This window comes from Bufo bufo, chromosome 2 (genome assembly GCF_905171765.1).
Source record: "Bufo bufo chromosome 2, aBufBuf1.1, whole genome shotgun sequence".
NCBI lineage: Eukaryota > Metazoa > Chordata > Amphibia > Anura > Bufonidae > Bufo > Bufo bufo.
Window position 1 is genome coordinate 442,864,195 of NC_053390.1, and position 15,336 is coordinate 442,879,530.

The following is a 15,336-nucleotide window of genomic DNA, read 5'->3' on the forward strand; positions in this document are numbered from 1 at the left end:
AACATAAAACACAGTGCACACATCCACACATCACACACAAAACCGCATGCGCAGCGTAGCGAGCTGCATGGCACAGCTCAGCCTGCTACGCTGCCACATACATACTGTTGCCAGCGGCAACCACAGGTGAGGCCAATACCACAGCCCTCACCTGTGATTGAACACCAATGAAAACCGCTGACAACCGCATGCGGTTCAGGAGTCACGGTCATAGCCATGGCCGTGACACCTACCTATACCGACGGCAGTTCGTTCTAACTCGCCGCTATCTTATCAAGCTTTATTGTTGTGGAGATCTGTTAGGTTCAAGTTAGGCCTACAGTCCAAATACACACCACTTCTCCACATAATGGGTAACCCTGCCTTCCCACCAGGGCTTAGGGCAACCGATTTAAGTTGGTGGATCAACAACAAATGTATAACGTTGCATAAGTTCCTGGTCAGGGGAAAATTGATCACACTGAATGATTTTAAAGATAAGTTTGATCTCCCTACTAGTGAATCATTCGCAGCTAATCAAGTGTTCTCATTCCTCCACTCTTTGAAGATTGACGATTTGAGCTTAGATTTTACTCCCTTTGAACGTTTTGTCACTTTTTCTTTGTACAAACAGGGACTATTGTCTAGACTATATGGAATGCTTGATGCCTCGCCTGAGGGAGTTAGACTTTCATATATGGTGGAGTGGGAGAAGGATATACAGGAAGAATACCCACTTTCCGGGTGGTTTCTCCGTTCCCAGACCTTAACCAAAAATTCCTGGCAGACTACACTGGCAGAAACCTGTGTGAAAGTCCTTCACAGGACCCATCTAGTACCCTCTAGGATACATCGTATATACCCAGAAGTATCACCGCTATGCTTTAGAGGGTGTACGGAGGACTGTACAGTCTACCATATCTGGTGGACATGCCCCCATGTCCAGCTGTTCTGGTCCAAAATAGGCAGACTGATCTCTACAGTATTAGGATGCAACTACCAGCCCACTCCCTCTTTATGTCTTTTAGGGGATAAACCCCCTTGGCTGACATTTGCCAAGTTCAAATTATCACAACATATATTACTGGCTGCCAGAATCCATATTGCGTTTAAATGGAAATCTGATACGTTAAGTTTTCAAGCAGTTATAGATAGAGTCAATAGGATTTTATTATATGAGAAACTTTCAGCCATTCGTATGGACACATTTGAAGCTTTTGAAAAACTATGGGAGCCCTGGGTTTCCTCCTCCTACTCCACCAATGTACATCAAAGTATATCGTTGTAATATCCGGTGCGCCTTGAATGGAGGCCTCAAGTACACAAGGCCTATAGACCACTTGAACATATACAGTAGTAATACTCTGTACCATTTCCTTGCAAATAACTGTTGTAGGATCTCCCTTTGATTATTGTTAATGTAACTTTATTTTATTTCTTTGTTTTTATTATATGTATGAACAAAATACCTATATCATTGGCATCTCATGATGCATTTATATACCATTAATTTTCAATAAATCATTTGAAACATAAAATATGCTCAAATAATAAAAATAAAAGCCACTGCCCCCTCAAAAAAACAAAACAAAAACAATTTACTACCTAAATTAACAAGTGTAAAGGAAGCCTAAGGCCCCTTTCACACGGGCGAGATTTCCGCGCAGGTGCAATGCGTGAGGTGAACGCATTGCACCCGCACTGAATCCGGACACATTCATTTCTATGGGGCTGTGCACATGAGCGGTGATTTTCACGCATCACTTGTGCGTTGTGTGAAAATCACAGCATGCTCCGCTTTGTGCGTTTTCCACTTTCACGCAGGCCCCATAGAAGTGAATGGGGCTGCGTGAAAATCGCAAGCATCCGCAAGCAAGTGCGGATGCGGTGCGATTTTCACGTGCAGTTGCTAGGAGACGATCGGGATGGGGACCCGATCTTTATTATTTTCCATTATAACATGGTTATAAGGGAAAATAATAGCATTCTTAATACAGAATGCATAGTACAGTAGGGCTGGAGGGGTTAAAAAAAATATATATATATATATAACTCACCTTAATCCACTTGCTCGCGCAACCCGGCTTCTCTTCTGTCTTCTACTTTGCTGTGTACAGGAAAAGGACTGTGGTGACATCACTGCAGTCATCACATGGTCCATCACATGATCCATCACCAGGACCCATGAGTTATATATTTTTAATTTTTTTTAACCCCTCCAGCCCTATTGTACTATGCATTCTGTACTAAGAATGCTACTATGATGACCGCAGTGACGTCACCAAAGGTCCTATTCCTCAAAGAAGAAGACAGAAGAGAAGCCGGGCTGCGCGAGCAAGTGGATTAAGGTGAGTTTTATTATTATTATTTTTTTAACCCCTCCAGCTCTATTGTACTATGCATTCTGTATTAAGAATGCTATTATTTTCCCTTATAACCATGTTATAAGGGAAAATAATAAAATCTACACAACACCTAACCCAAACCTGAACTTCTGTGAAGTCCGGGTTTGGGTCTGGGTAACAAACATGCCGATTTTTCTCATGCACGTGCAAAACGCAATACAATGTTTTTCACTTGCGTGGAAAAATCGTGCATTTTCCCGCAACGTACCCGCATCTTATCTGGGCCAAAAACATGACGCCCGTGTGAAAGAGGCCTAAGGCTTCTTTCATATATGCAGTGGTACAACCTTCCGGCAGGCTATTCTGGCATAGAATGCCGGGAATTGGCTTGACAAAATCAGCTGCAGCATTCCCAATCCAGAAATGCCAGATCAGGAGAACTTCAGCAGATTGTTCTTTTCCGGAACAGCCTGCCAGAAGGCTGTACCGCAAATGTGAAACTAGTCTAAGGGTAGCAGTGGCATTGAGCACATGTTGCCCCTTTTTAAGGCTGGGGCTACACAGCATGTTTCGAGTGACAGCAAGCCTCAGAAAAAGTGTGCAACCAAAGCATTTGTCAAAGTAAAAGGCTGCCTTTAACCTTAAATGTGTGAGACTACACCTTTTTTTATTTTTTTTATAATTTTATTTATCGAGATTTTTCATACATTACATTACATTTACATCCAATTTATTTGTATAATACAATAGAAAATTATCATTCATAGTGTAGATTGACATATATTTTTAAACCCTGATCCCCCTCCCTATTACTTCCATTTGATATGCTCGTTGTTGCCCTAGTGTTGCCAGGAGCGCGGCGCAGCCACACATCCTCCTCACATTTTATCTATATCTGAAATCACCTCAGGACCTATGAATTTAACTAAAACATCTCCCCAGATCATAAAGAATTCTATTAATCATGAGTCCTATCTCCAATCTTCCCAGGTTCGTTCCCAATCGGATATCTTTTGGGATCCATCAAATATCTTTTCATAACTCTTGATCTTATTCATTAATCCTTTCCATATTTCATATTCCGGGTGCTTTTGAGAGCTCCAGACTCTAGTAATGATAACCCGGGCTATCATTAATCCTTTCAACCATAGCGATTTACGGTATTTATTTACCATGTTATCAGGTAGTTGTCCTAACAATGCCGATGATAGCTCCATTGGATATTTTTGGGAAGTAACTTTATGTAATTTCTCATATATTTGTTCCCAGAAATTTTGTATAACTGGGCAATTCCATAACATATGTTTAAAATCTGCCTTTTCGTGGCGACATTTGGGACATTTATCATCAGCATTGTTTTTAAACCTACCAAGCAACGATGGAGTATAATATACTGTAGCCTATGTGTAATGTTAAATTGTACCAGCCGGTGATTTTTGGATATAGATGCTTTCTTTATATTGCTATATATACTATGCCAATTAAATATCCTCTCGCATCTGGCATCTTGCTGCCACCTAAATTCACTCGTGAATTTAGCAACTTTACCTAAACTTAATAAGATTTTCTGATAAAACTTGTGAAACAGATACCCTTGTGGCTCGAAAAGTATAACAAAAATTTGTGAATTCATCTTCTTTAACTATTATATAGTGTTTATCTTTAATAGAGCAAAAAGCATGTTGTAATTGTGCATATCTATATTTAACCATAGTGTTAATCTCACTCCCTAAAAAGAGTTCCTCCAGTGCACACAAACCTAGAGCATTAACTATTTGCGAAATTCGAAAAATACCCCTCTTTTCCCAAAATTTATGTTCTATAAACCTCAACTCTGTTAAATTATTATTATGCCAGATTGGAGAGAAAATTACACTATTGTTAATATCTTTTAGATTTTCTTCCAAACTTGATGAAGCATATAACTTTTTGGGCAAGATTTTCCCTTGCTACCAAAAAAAAACAGACTCCAATACCATAAATATATCACGACCCATCAAAATCCATTGTTAACATCTGCATAAAATTCTGAAAGCTGTCCCATACACCACTGTATCTGCGCCGCCAGGTAATATCCTTGCATGTAAGGAACAGATAATCCGCCCTGTTCTTCTGATAACCATAGATATTTCTGGCGGATTCTGACCCTTTTTTCTCCCCCATATGAGATAATTTAATTGTTGTTCTAAAGCGTAGAAGAAAGGGTCTCCAATCCAGATTGGGCAGGCGGTAGTGGGTACAATATTTGTGGTAATAAAACCATTTTTATTAATGCGATCCTATCCGACTGAGAAAGATGTAGCTTTTGCCATGTCCTTATTTTGACCTTAATTTTTTCCATTAAAGAGATCAAATTTAATTTATAGTAATCCAATGGTCTGGTCCCTATCTTAATCCCCAGGTATTCAAAGTGTGCAGGGGGTTTGGAGTACCGTAACTCTGGTATTTATATTAGAGGTCATATGAAATAGGGCAGCAGGACTGATTTTGTCCAATTGATTTCGTATCCAGAGAAGCTTCCGAAGTCATTTATTAATGTCATTATATATTCCAGCACCTTCCATCCCTGTTTCAAATATATAAGAACGTTGTCTGCATACAGACTAATCTTGTCCTGTATACCCCCACCTCAAAACCCTCGATACTCGGGTCTGTTCTTATTTTGATAACCAAAGGTTCTAAAAAAATTGTGAAAAGCAGGGGGGAAAGCAGGCAACCTTGTCTAGTTCCCCGGCTTAATACAAAGGGCATAGACCAATCTCCATCCAATAATATTCTCGCAGTGGGACGACTATATAGCATTTGAACACATTTAATAAAATGCTCACCCAGGTTCATCTTCCTCATAACCTGCCAGAGATAGCTCCACTCCACCCTGTCAAATGCCTTTGTGGCCTCAAGTGACAGGATGGAGCGGAGCCTACCCTCTCCAAACTGAATGTTAGAAAATAACCTGCGGATATTTGTTTGTATATGTCTACCCGGGATGAACCCGGTCTGATCCGGGTGTATTAATTTAGTAATCGCACTCTTGAGATGCACTACGAGGATTTTTGCTAATATTTTATATATATCATGCACATTCCTATCCTTCTTAAGAATCAGAGTGATAAGCGCCTCAGACATGGAAGGTGGTAGTCTACCCACGTCCACCGACTCATCAAAAACTCGCTGCAACAAAGGAAGAAGAGTCTCTCCACATTTCCTATAAATTTCAAAGGGTAAGCCGTCAGAACCCGGAGCGGTGTTCCCCTTAATAGTACCAAGTGCCTCCCTATATTCAATTCATTGAAATTGAGTATTTAATTTAGTGCTTTCCTCTCTGGAAAGTGCCGGAATATCCAATGAATCAAGATAGACATCAATAGCATCCTCCTTATCTTCCTGCTCGGTTTTATATATGTTTGCAAAATATTCTGTCAATAATTGTTTAATAGACTCTGTTTCTGTTAGCAAACTTCCCTCCCTATTTCTCAAGCTCCTTATTTTGCTAGCAGGTCTTTGATTTCGTACAATAGACGCAAGCTTTCCACCAGCACGACCCGACTCGCAAAAATACCTCTGTCCCATAAAAAAAACTTTTTGTTGGGCTTAATTTAAGTAATTGTTAAATTCCTCCTGAGCTTGCTTTTATCAAAGTGTGGCAGACATATTTTGGTCTTTAGACACTTCACCCATTGCTATTTTAACTTGTTCGGCTAGTTGTTTTCCCTCTCTGGCGAACTCAACTTTCAGATTTTTTATTTTAACCAAATAGAAGCCCCATAAAAATGCTTTTAATGCATCCCATACAAAATGTATGTGGGTCGATTCTAAATTTTTATTCCAAAACTCCTGTATGGCCTCAACTATGTCAGTGTGTTCTTTCACAATATTTATCCAGTAGGGATTTAATCTGAATCGTACTACCTTCCTCAATTGCTCCTTTTTCCGTATCGTTACTAAAATGGGCGAATGATCCAAAATACTATGTACCTCATATTTCATCCCCACTATTAATTGCAAAAACTCTGCATTTGCAAGCGCCAGATCAATCCTGGACATGGACCTGTTCAAGCGACAAAAACAGGAGTATTCCCTCCTGTTTCCGTACAAAGACCGCCAAACATCCACCAGCGCCATCTCTTGAGACATCCTGGCTAGTAGGGTGGGTCCCCCACTTCCCACTCTCTTATGAGCTGAGACGGATGCTCTATCCAGGTCCACTTCCATAACATTGTTAAAATCACCCATCACTAATGTGGGACAACTCTGACGGGTACTCATTAATTCTGCCAAACTTCTCATTACAGCAACAGAAAAGGGGGGAGGGTTATAAATAAATGCAATTACACAGATAACCCCATTCCATTTAGCATGTAAAAATATATACCTTCCCTCTTTATCAATCTTCTGCTTCAAGGGGGTGTAGTCTACGTTTTTATGAACATATACACTTATAGCTCTTGAATAAGTTGATAGGCAGGTGTGATATTCATGTGAGGCCCATTTTTTTTTTAACCCGTGCTATATTGTCACGACTGTGACTGATCCAGACAGGTCTGGGAGGAGAAGGTCGCAGCGACTTGCTACTCGCGATAGCTTGTGAGTTTGCTCCGTGGTTCAGGGTATGTCATCTGGGTTTTGCCTTGTGAACCTTTTTGTCCTGACTGGGAGTTTGTAGGCATCCTTCTCAGCTGAGTCCTGTCTGCCACTCCCAGCTACTATATTAGTTTCACTTTCACTTGCAGTCATTGCCAGATATAGTCCTTACTTCCAGTTCTATTCTGACCTTTGAAGGAGATCGTTTGATGGTGTTGCTGTGGAGCTCTTGTCCGGCGTGGACGGTCGTGATTGGGATCGCCTTCTCTGCTCGTGACTGGATAAGTCTATCTCTGATATAGTTTGTTTGTTGCTGTCTTCCCCTGCTGTTCTCCTAGACTTGAGTGATGGTGACTAGTGCTCCCATCGGCCTTTCCCCACTCTAGGCTTTAGGGTGACTGAGGGTTTAGGCATCCTGCTCGCCGCACGGGTTCACACCCCGTCTAGGGTATCAGGGCAGACAGGTGCCAGCTTAGGGTTAGTCAGGGGTGGCCATACGATTCCTATCCGTAGATAAGGGTCCCCCTTCCCCTCCGTCTGGTGCGACACGACTGCTGCTGGGGTAGCGGTCGTGACATATATTGTCTGGAGTGACATGGGTCTCTATAAGGTGGGTGGGTAAATGCCTGGCTACTTGATCAAACACGATGCACCTTTTAAGTCTATCAGCCAGACCCCGCACATTCCAGGCCAGAATCCGATACATCATATCCCTGGGAAAGTTGGTAAACAATTGGCGCAGTATGGCTGAATACCACGCTCCGGGCGACACTGGACACCAACAAGCAAACCACCCCCTCTTCCCTGCCAACCCCCCCTCCCTTCCCCACCCCAAAATGGTCACGGGGATAGTACATCCTCGCAAAGCCTCTTTCATCCTGCCTCCCTCCTCCTTCTACCCCATCCAGCCTCCCTTATTTCATCTTGATAAAGTTTTAATCCTAATCTCCAATTCTATTATGATCAAGCCAGTTCAATGTTTCTTCAGGGCTTGACAAAAACTGAACCTGTTCCTGGTAAACTACCCTGAGTTTAGCCGGATATAGTAGTGAAAATTGTATTTTTGCCTTAAACAGCCATCTCTTTATATCCTCAAATTCTCATCTGTTTCTCAGCGTTTCTTTGGAGAAGTTGGGATATATACTGATCTGGTTTCCATCGTATTCTAAACCCTGCAAATCGCATTTCCTCCGTAGCACGTTATCACGGTCTTTTGCGTAAATTAACCTTGCAAGTAAGGTGTCGCACCTGGAGGTGGTTTCTTACTCGGTATCCTATGAGCTGGCTCCACCATGAATCCGGGGGACAGGTGCTCCGAACCAATCTTTTCCAACAACTAACCCTGAATAAAGCCCGGGGGGTCCTCTTTTTCGGACCCCTCAGGAAATCCGACAAAACGGAGATTGACTCTTCGCAACCTGTCCTCCAGATCCGTGAGCTTATTGCCCAGAATCCCATTCTGAGTTTCTATTGCTGATATTCTTTTGTTCATAGTGTTCATTTCTACCGTCATATTAGCCGTATTGGTTTTTAAGTCCTGCACTTTCTCCCGTAGAGGTGTGACTACACCTTTACCTAAAGGTACATTCTCTGAGAAACTGGACCATATCTGTCCATAGGCTGTGTCTAGTAATAGAGTTCATCTCCACTGAATATTGGGCTAGACACACCCCATAGACAGATGTGGCACTGGTTCTGGTCTATTGCACTTTTTAATATACCACTAAAAGTCTAAGCTGAAGATTTATCAAAACGGGTGCAATGGAAAACTGTCTTAGTTGACCATAGCAACCAATCATATTCTACATTCCATTGTCCAGAGCTCCTCTGCAAAATGAAAGGTAGAACCTGATTGGTTGCTATGGGCAACTAAGACAGTTTTCCTTTGCACAAAGTTTTTAAATCTTGCCATAAATGTTTATTCAGTCAACCACTTTCTTTTCTTTTTTAAAGTGTCTATATGTGAACCATTTATCATTTTGTAGAGAATACATATGTAGATGAACCCCTGCGTACTTTCAAAACCAGGTACCAATAATGGTCATAAAATGACATACACCTATATACATAACAGCAAGCATAATAAAGATGTCCTCTTTGGCTTTGTGCAGTAGATAACATCCATTGGCAGGTGACACTGTTCAGATTATGCAGAAGAGAAGAGTCAAGGACGCTTGTCATACAATTCCATGTTCTATTAGGAGCTTTCTGAGTTCTTCGTCCTTTATGTCATTAAATACTCTACGGATGTTTTCCTTATCTGTCGCACAGGTCTCATGGAGATAAAATCTGACAATCAGTTTTCTGTTTCTCCTTCTCTAAAACTTTTTGTCTTCTCAAAGATTTCCTTATAGGCTGACCCAATAAAATCTTTAGCAGCTTTAGCATCCTGGCGAGGGTCTAGACAAGAAAGAAGAAATTACTGTCTGCAAACTTCACAAGGATAGGTGATAAATATCAGATTGCAGAGGGTTCGACAACTAGAACCCCGTGAGCTCCTGAGAATGAGGGTCCCTGAGACCCTTCTCTGAATGGAAAGATTGTGCGCGCATGTGGTTCCTCAACTCAATTCATTTCTAGGAAACTGATGAAGAGCTGTCTTACACCAGTCCCATAAAAGTGATTGGAGAGTTGGACGCGCACTACCGCTCCCCTCAGATGGAGGTCCCATTGTTTAATCCACCAGCAATCGACATTTATCACATATCTTATTTATAGGCGGTAAATACTTTTTGTTGGATAACCCTTTAGTTGCTTCCTCTACTACCCTACTTCCTGCAACCTCAGTTCTGTTGATTCTATGAGTCTAGAGTAACTAGAAAAATGCTGGCGTAAAGGTATTTTCATCTATTGCCTCTGGGGAATAACAGGCTCATGACGATGGGAAAATTCCGAAGAGTGCTCTTGCAAGAATTGTTTCTTTCCTGTTTCCCTTCAGGCTGAGGGTCCTTTGAGACAGGTAGTGATTAGAGATGAGCGAATTTCAAAAAAATTCTATTCAGCTGTTTCGCCGAATTTTCCGAAAAAATTTGGTTCGACCAAGTTTATTGGTAGCGAATCGCATAAAAAAAAATGCTATTTTCTGGCTGCAGAGAGCCTTTATAGTGGTGTAGAACAATGTGCCTTGCTGTAACACGCATAGGGACTCTGCTGTAGTAGTGAAACAATACTGTGAGTCAGTATGACATGTAGATGACAGGCATCGCTCTTAGAATCACTGCACACTTCACTTATTTGGGCAGTTACGGAGCCAAAACTGACCAAATAACTCAAGTGTGAACTCAGCCTTACAGGTCAATGTTAGCGCCAGGTATAAAGAACCGTGCAGAGGCCCAAGATCCTACTATAGCGTGAAAGAGTGCACTCCTTTAACACCAATTCACTGATTCCACATAGATTTCTACAGAACCTGTTCTATTAAACGCTTATACAAGTAGAGCCCCCACCCCCGACAAAGTGGAGTGGGTGTCAGCAGTAAGTGTTGAAGTCCCTGATTATTTTGCCCTTCCTCTGATCTGTTAGAACAATAACCCCCAAAAAACAGATCCTGTCTGTGGATCATCCGCCTTCACTCGGTCAGCATTTGATCAGTAATCCATCAGAATTGTTAAAGCCCAAAAAACTATGAGTGGCTCCAAAACAGAGATGACAGGTGAATGGAATATTTGCATGTCCTCTGTGTTTTGTACCCACTCTTGCTTTTGGCTACCAAATCATACGCTGTAACGGACCGTTCAGCACACAGCTCCGTTCAGACGATATCCTCCTTTCAATGCACAGGCAGCTACTGCAAGCACCAGTCTGCCGAACTGCAAACTACACGAACACTGGAAACCGCGGAACAGGAAAAGCATACAATCGGCTTACACTCCTGGCAATCAGCATACAATCCAATTCCCCCAAGAACGAGACGGCACTTCGTTTTGAGGTCAAGCAGAACTGACTGTCCTGGGGCATACAGCCTCTTTTATTTACAATCCACAAACATAGTACTGCCCACAGGGTTTTGAAATACAACCAATCAATATATTACAACACATACAATGTAAGTACAGCAGCAAATCGGACACAATGGGACAATGGCACAATGGGACAATAGAAACACACCCAGCATATTCCTCCCCTCTGTCTAGGAGATAATTGAGTCAATTTCTGTATCTACACAACTATATCCTAAGCTGAAAAGTTACACTTCTTATAAATTGTTACAACTTTGTGAGTTTACATTGTACATACATATAACTTATCTCAATTTAACCAGTATAACTTGGGGACAAACCTATCCAAAATTCACTTGAATAGGTTCAGGGGTTTAAAAGTTAGTAAAAGTATCTTAAAGGGCCGTAATCCTGGGGCAGGAGGTGGGCAAACAGCCCCCTCCAATTCTGCTGCAAAATAGGGAACATGTCATGCAGGCCTTACAGCTGTTACATATACAGGATCCGTTGTGCGTCTCATTTTTCCTTCCTTCTGACAGGTCAGAAGAAGGATCAAATAAATGATAATGTTAGCCAGGCCGAAAGGCAAAATAGTGGCACAGTCATGAAGTGGGGAGGTTGAGAACAGCATGAAAAGTCCACAGAGTGGCCCTATGACATAGTGGTGAGGTGGAAGCAGCATGAGGAGACCACAGAGTGGCCTAATGACAGAGTCTGGAGGTGGCAGCAGCATCTGGAGGCCACAGAGTGGCACAATGACAAAGTGTGGAGGTGGCAGCAGCAGCATCAGGAGGCCACAGAGTGGCAAAGTGACATAGTGTTGAGGTAGCAGCAGCATCAGGAGACCACAGAGTGGCAAGGTGACATAGTGTGGAGGTGGCAATAGCATCAGGAGACCACAGAGTGGCAAGGTGATATAGTGTGAAGGTGGCAGCAGCATCAGGAGACAACAGAGTGACCTGGTGACAGAGTGGGGAGGTGGGTGGCAATACCAGTACCAGCTGAAGATGTTGGGTGAAAGGAGCACTTGGCATCAGATGTGTGGCATCAGGCAGGTGGCAGCATCAGAATAGTAGCTGAGGCAGGTAGCCTGAAGAAACCGGTCTCTTTTGTCAAAGTGTTGGTGTGGCACCATGGATGATCTAGTCTGATGCATCAGGCATTGGGGGTGGAAATCCTGGCTGATCCATGCCTGATTCTTCTTAACAAAGGTCAGTCTCTCCACATTTTGGGTGGACAGGCAAGTTCTTCTTGGGGTAACTATGGCCCCCGCCACACTAAACACCCGCTCTGATGCCACACTACTGGCCGGGCAGGACAGCTTTTCCAGGGCAAACTCTGCCAGTTTCGGCCAAAAATCCAGTTTGGTTGCCCAGTAGTCCAGCAGATATTCAATTTGGAGTGACAGTATGCTCAGGCCATGGACCCCACTGGTCATCCCAAGGCTGTCGTTCAAAATCTGCTACAGGAATTAAAGCGCCAGAACGAACGGCAGGATGTCTTGATGCAGTTCATGCAAAATGTTGCTGCTCGTCTGGATGCCATCTCTTCTTCAGCCACTGCAGGGTCACCAGTCGCTGCTAGCCCTGTTACGACTACACCAGTGAATCCAGATCTGAGTGCCTGCTGGTGTGCAACTCCCTTTGCCAACCCGCTATGGTGGTGATCCAAAGACCTGTCGTGGATTCCTAAATCAGTGTCTGATCCACTTTGAGTTACATGGGCAGAGGTTTCCCACTGAGTGGTCCAAATTTGCCTTCATTGTGTCCCTGCTGTTTGATGAGGCCCTTGCATGGGCAAATCCTATTTGGGAACATGGAGGTCCAGAGACCAATAATCTGCAGTCTTTCCTGGCTACCTTCCGGATGGTCTTTGAAGAGCCCAGCCACTCGTCCTCTGCTGCTTTAGCTCTGCTGCATCTACCACAAGGTTCCTGGTCGGTGGGTCAGTACGCCATCCAGTTTCGTACCCTGGCTGCCGAACTTGCATTGAACAATGAGGCTCAACTGGCGGTGTTCTGGGAGGACCTTTCTGACCGTATTAAGGATGAACTAGCTGGTCGCGACTGCCCGTCTACTCTGAATGACCTGATCACATTGGCTACAAGGATTAATATGCGTTTCAGGGAACGTTCTAAGAAGCTCACAAGCACCAGAAGACCACCTTGTTTGGCTCCATCCTTTCAGAGACCGGTCCTTCCTCTAGTGTCCACCCCATCTGAAGAGCCCATGCAAATAGAGCGCCTTCGACTGTCTGACCGGGAATGCCTACGTCGCAAAGCAGAGAATCTGTGTCTGTATTGTGGAGGCAAGAGCCACTTTGTGCGTAATTGTCCACAGAAGCCAGGAAACGACAATGTCTAGGATCAGTTGGTCCTAGACCAGGAGAAGTCCTCTTCTCGCAACTTTCAATTCCAGTGACTCTCTCTCACAAGGGAGTCACACTGTCTGTGCCTGCATTCTGGGACTCTGGGTCAGCCGGTAACTTCATTCTGCAAGCTCTGGTCCATCAGTATCTGCTTCCTACCATTCATCTGGAAAGGCCTTTGTCAGTGGCCTCCGTAAATAGATTACCACTCCCTGAACCGGTACTCTCTATTACTATACCCCTTAAGTTACAGATTGGGGTTCTGCACTCTGAGTTGATCTCCCTTTATGTGCGGCCAGCCTCCGTGAATCCAGTTATCCAGTTGCATCTGCACACTCCAGTTGTGGACTGGCACTCCGGTCAGATCCTATGTTGGGGATCATCTTGTCACTCCACCTGCTTAGTGGAGGTCCAACTTGCTTCCACGCCTTCTGTACCTGTAGACCTGCCTGGACTTCCGCAGCAGTATGCCAGTTTTTCGGACGTCTTTAGTAAGAAAGACGCCGAGACCCTGCCCCCTCATCGTCCATATGACTGTCTGATTGACCTTCTGCCTGGTGCTACACCTCCTCGTGGTCTACCCACTCTCTCTTCCAGAGACTCAGGCGATGTCTGACTACATCAAGGAGAATCTGGAGAGGGGGATTATCCGGAAATCCACTTCACCTACCGGTGCGGGTTCTTCTTTGTGCAGAGAAAAGATGGATCCTTAAGGCCCTGTATTGACTATCGAGGTCTGAATAAGGTCATGGTCAAAAAATCAATACCCTCTTCTGCTGATCTCCAAACTCTTTGACAGGATCCGGGGGGCTAAGGTATTTACCAAACTCGACCTGTGCGGTGCATATAACCTTATCCGCATTCGAAAGGGCAATAAGTGGAATACCACTTTCAACACTCGTGATGGACACTACGAGTATCTCGTCATGCCCTTTGGTCTGTGCAATGATCCTGCGGTATTCCAAGAGCTTGTTAATTATATCTTCCAGATCCTGCTCTATATATGCGTGATCGTGTACCTGGACGATATACTGATTTATTCTCCAGACTTAATCACTCACAGGAAGCATGTACATTTAGTCTTACAGCGGATGAGGGAAAATCGACTGTATGCCAAACTCGAGAAATGCCCCTTTGAGAAGACTGCTGTACCATTTCTCGGATACATCATCTCAGATGCCGGATTACAGACTGATCCTGAAAAATTTAAGGCGATAATGGACTGGCAACGCCCACAGGGTCTTCGTGCTATACAGCGCTTCCTGGGATTCACCAATTTCTACCGGCAGTTCATTCTGAATTTTTCATCACTTACATCTCCGATCTCTGCTCTATGTAAAAAAGAAAGGGGTTAATGCCGAAGACTGGACTCCTGAGGCAGAGGCTGTTTTCGTCCAATTAAAGAGCTCCTTTGCCTCTGCACCTGTTCTGCGACATCCCAATGTCTCCTGCCAATTCTTTTTAGAAGTGGATGCCTCCTCCATAGGAGCCCATGCTGGATTACTACAAAAAGGTTCCAAGTGCAAGATGTTTACTTCTTCAAGCTCTTCTCCCCCACTGAGAGGAATTCCTGTATAGGAGACAGGGAGCTTCTGGCCATAAAACTCGCCTTGGAGGAGTGGCGTTATCTATTGGAGGGAGCCCAGCATCCAGTAATAATTTTCACCGACCACAAAATCTTACGTATCTGCAGACAATCCAGTGTCTGAACCCTTGCCAAGCCAGGTGGGCACTCTTCTTCTCCCGTTTAGATTTTGAGTTGCACTTCTGCTCGGCCGAGAAGAACATCAAGGCAGATTCTCTGTCTCGATCATTTGACTTTTATGACCAGCAGGAGAAGCCCCAATACTTGATAGATCCTGCTTGCTTAATCACAGTGGTTCCTGTCCTGGTAAGAGACATTCCTCCCGGGAGGACATTCATGCCATCTGCCAATAGGAAACGTGTCCTAATGTGGGGGCACAACTCCAAACTGGCTGGTCATCCTGGGATCCGCAAGACCACAGAACTAGTGTGGCCCACATAGGGCAAGCAGAGACATAGTCACGCACATTCTTGGACAGTCTGTGCTCAGAACAAAATCTCCAGGAGCAGACCACTGGGCCTGTTACACCTATCTGTCCCTG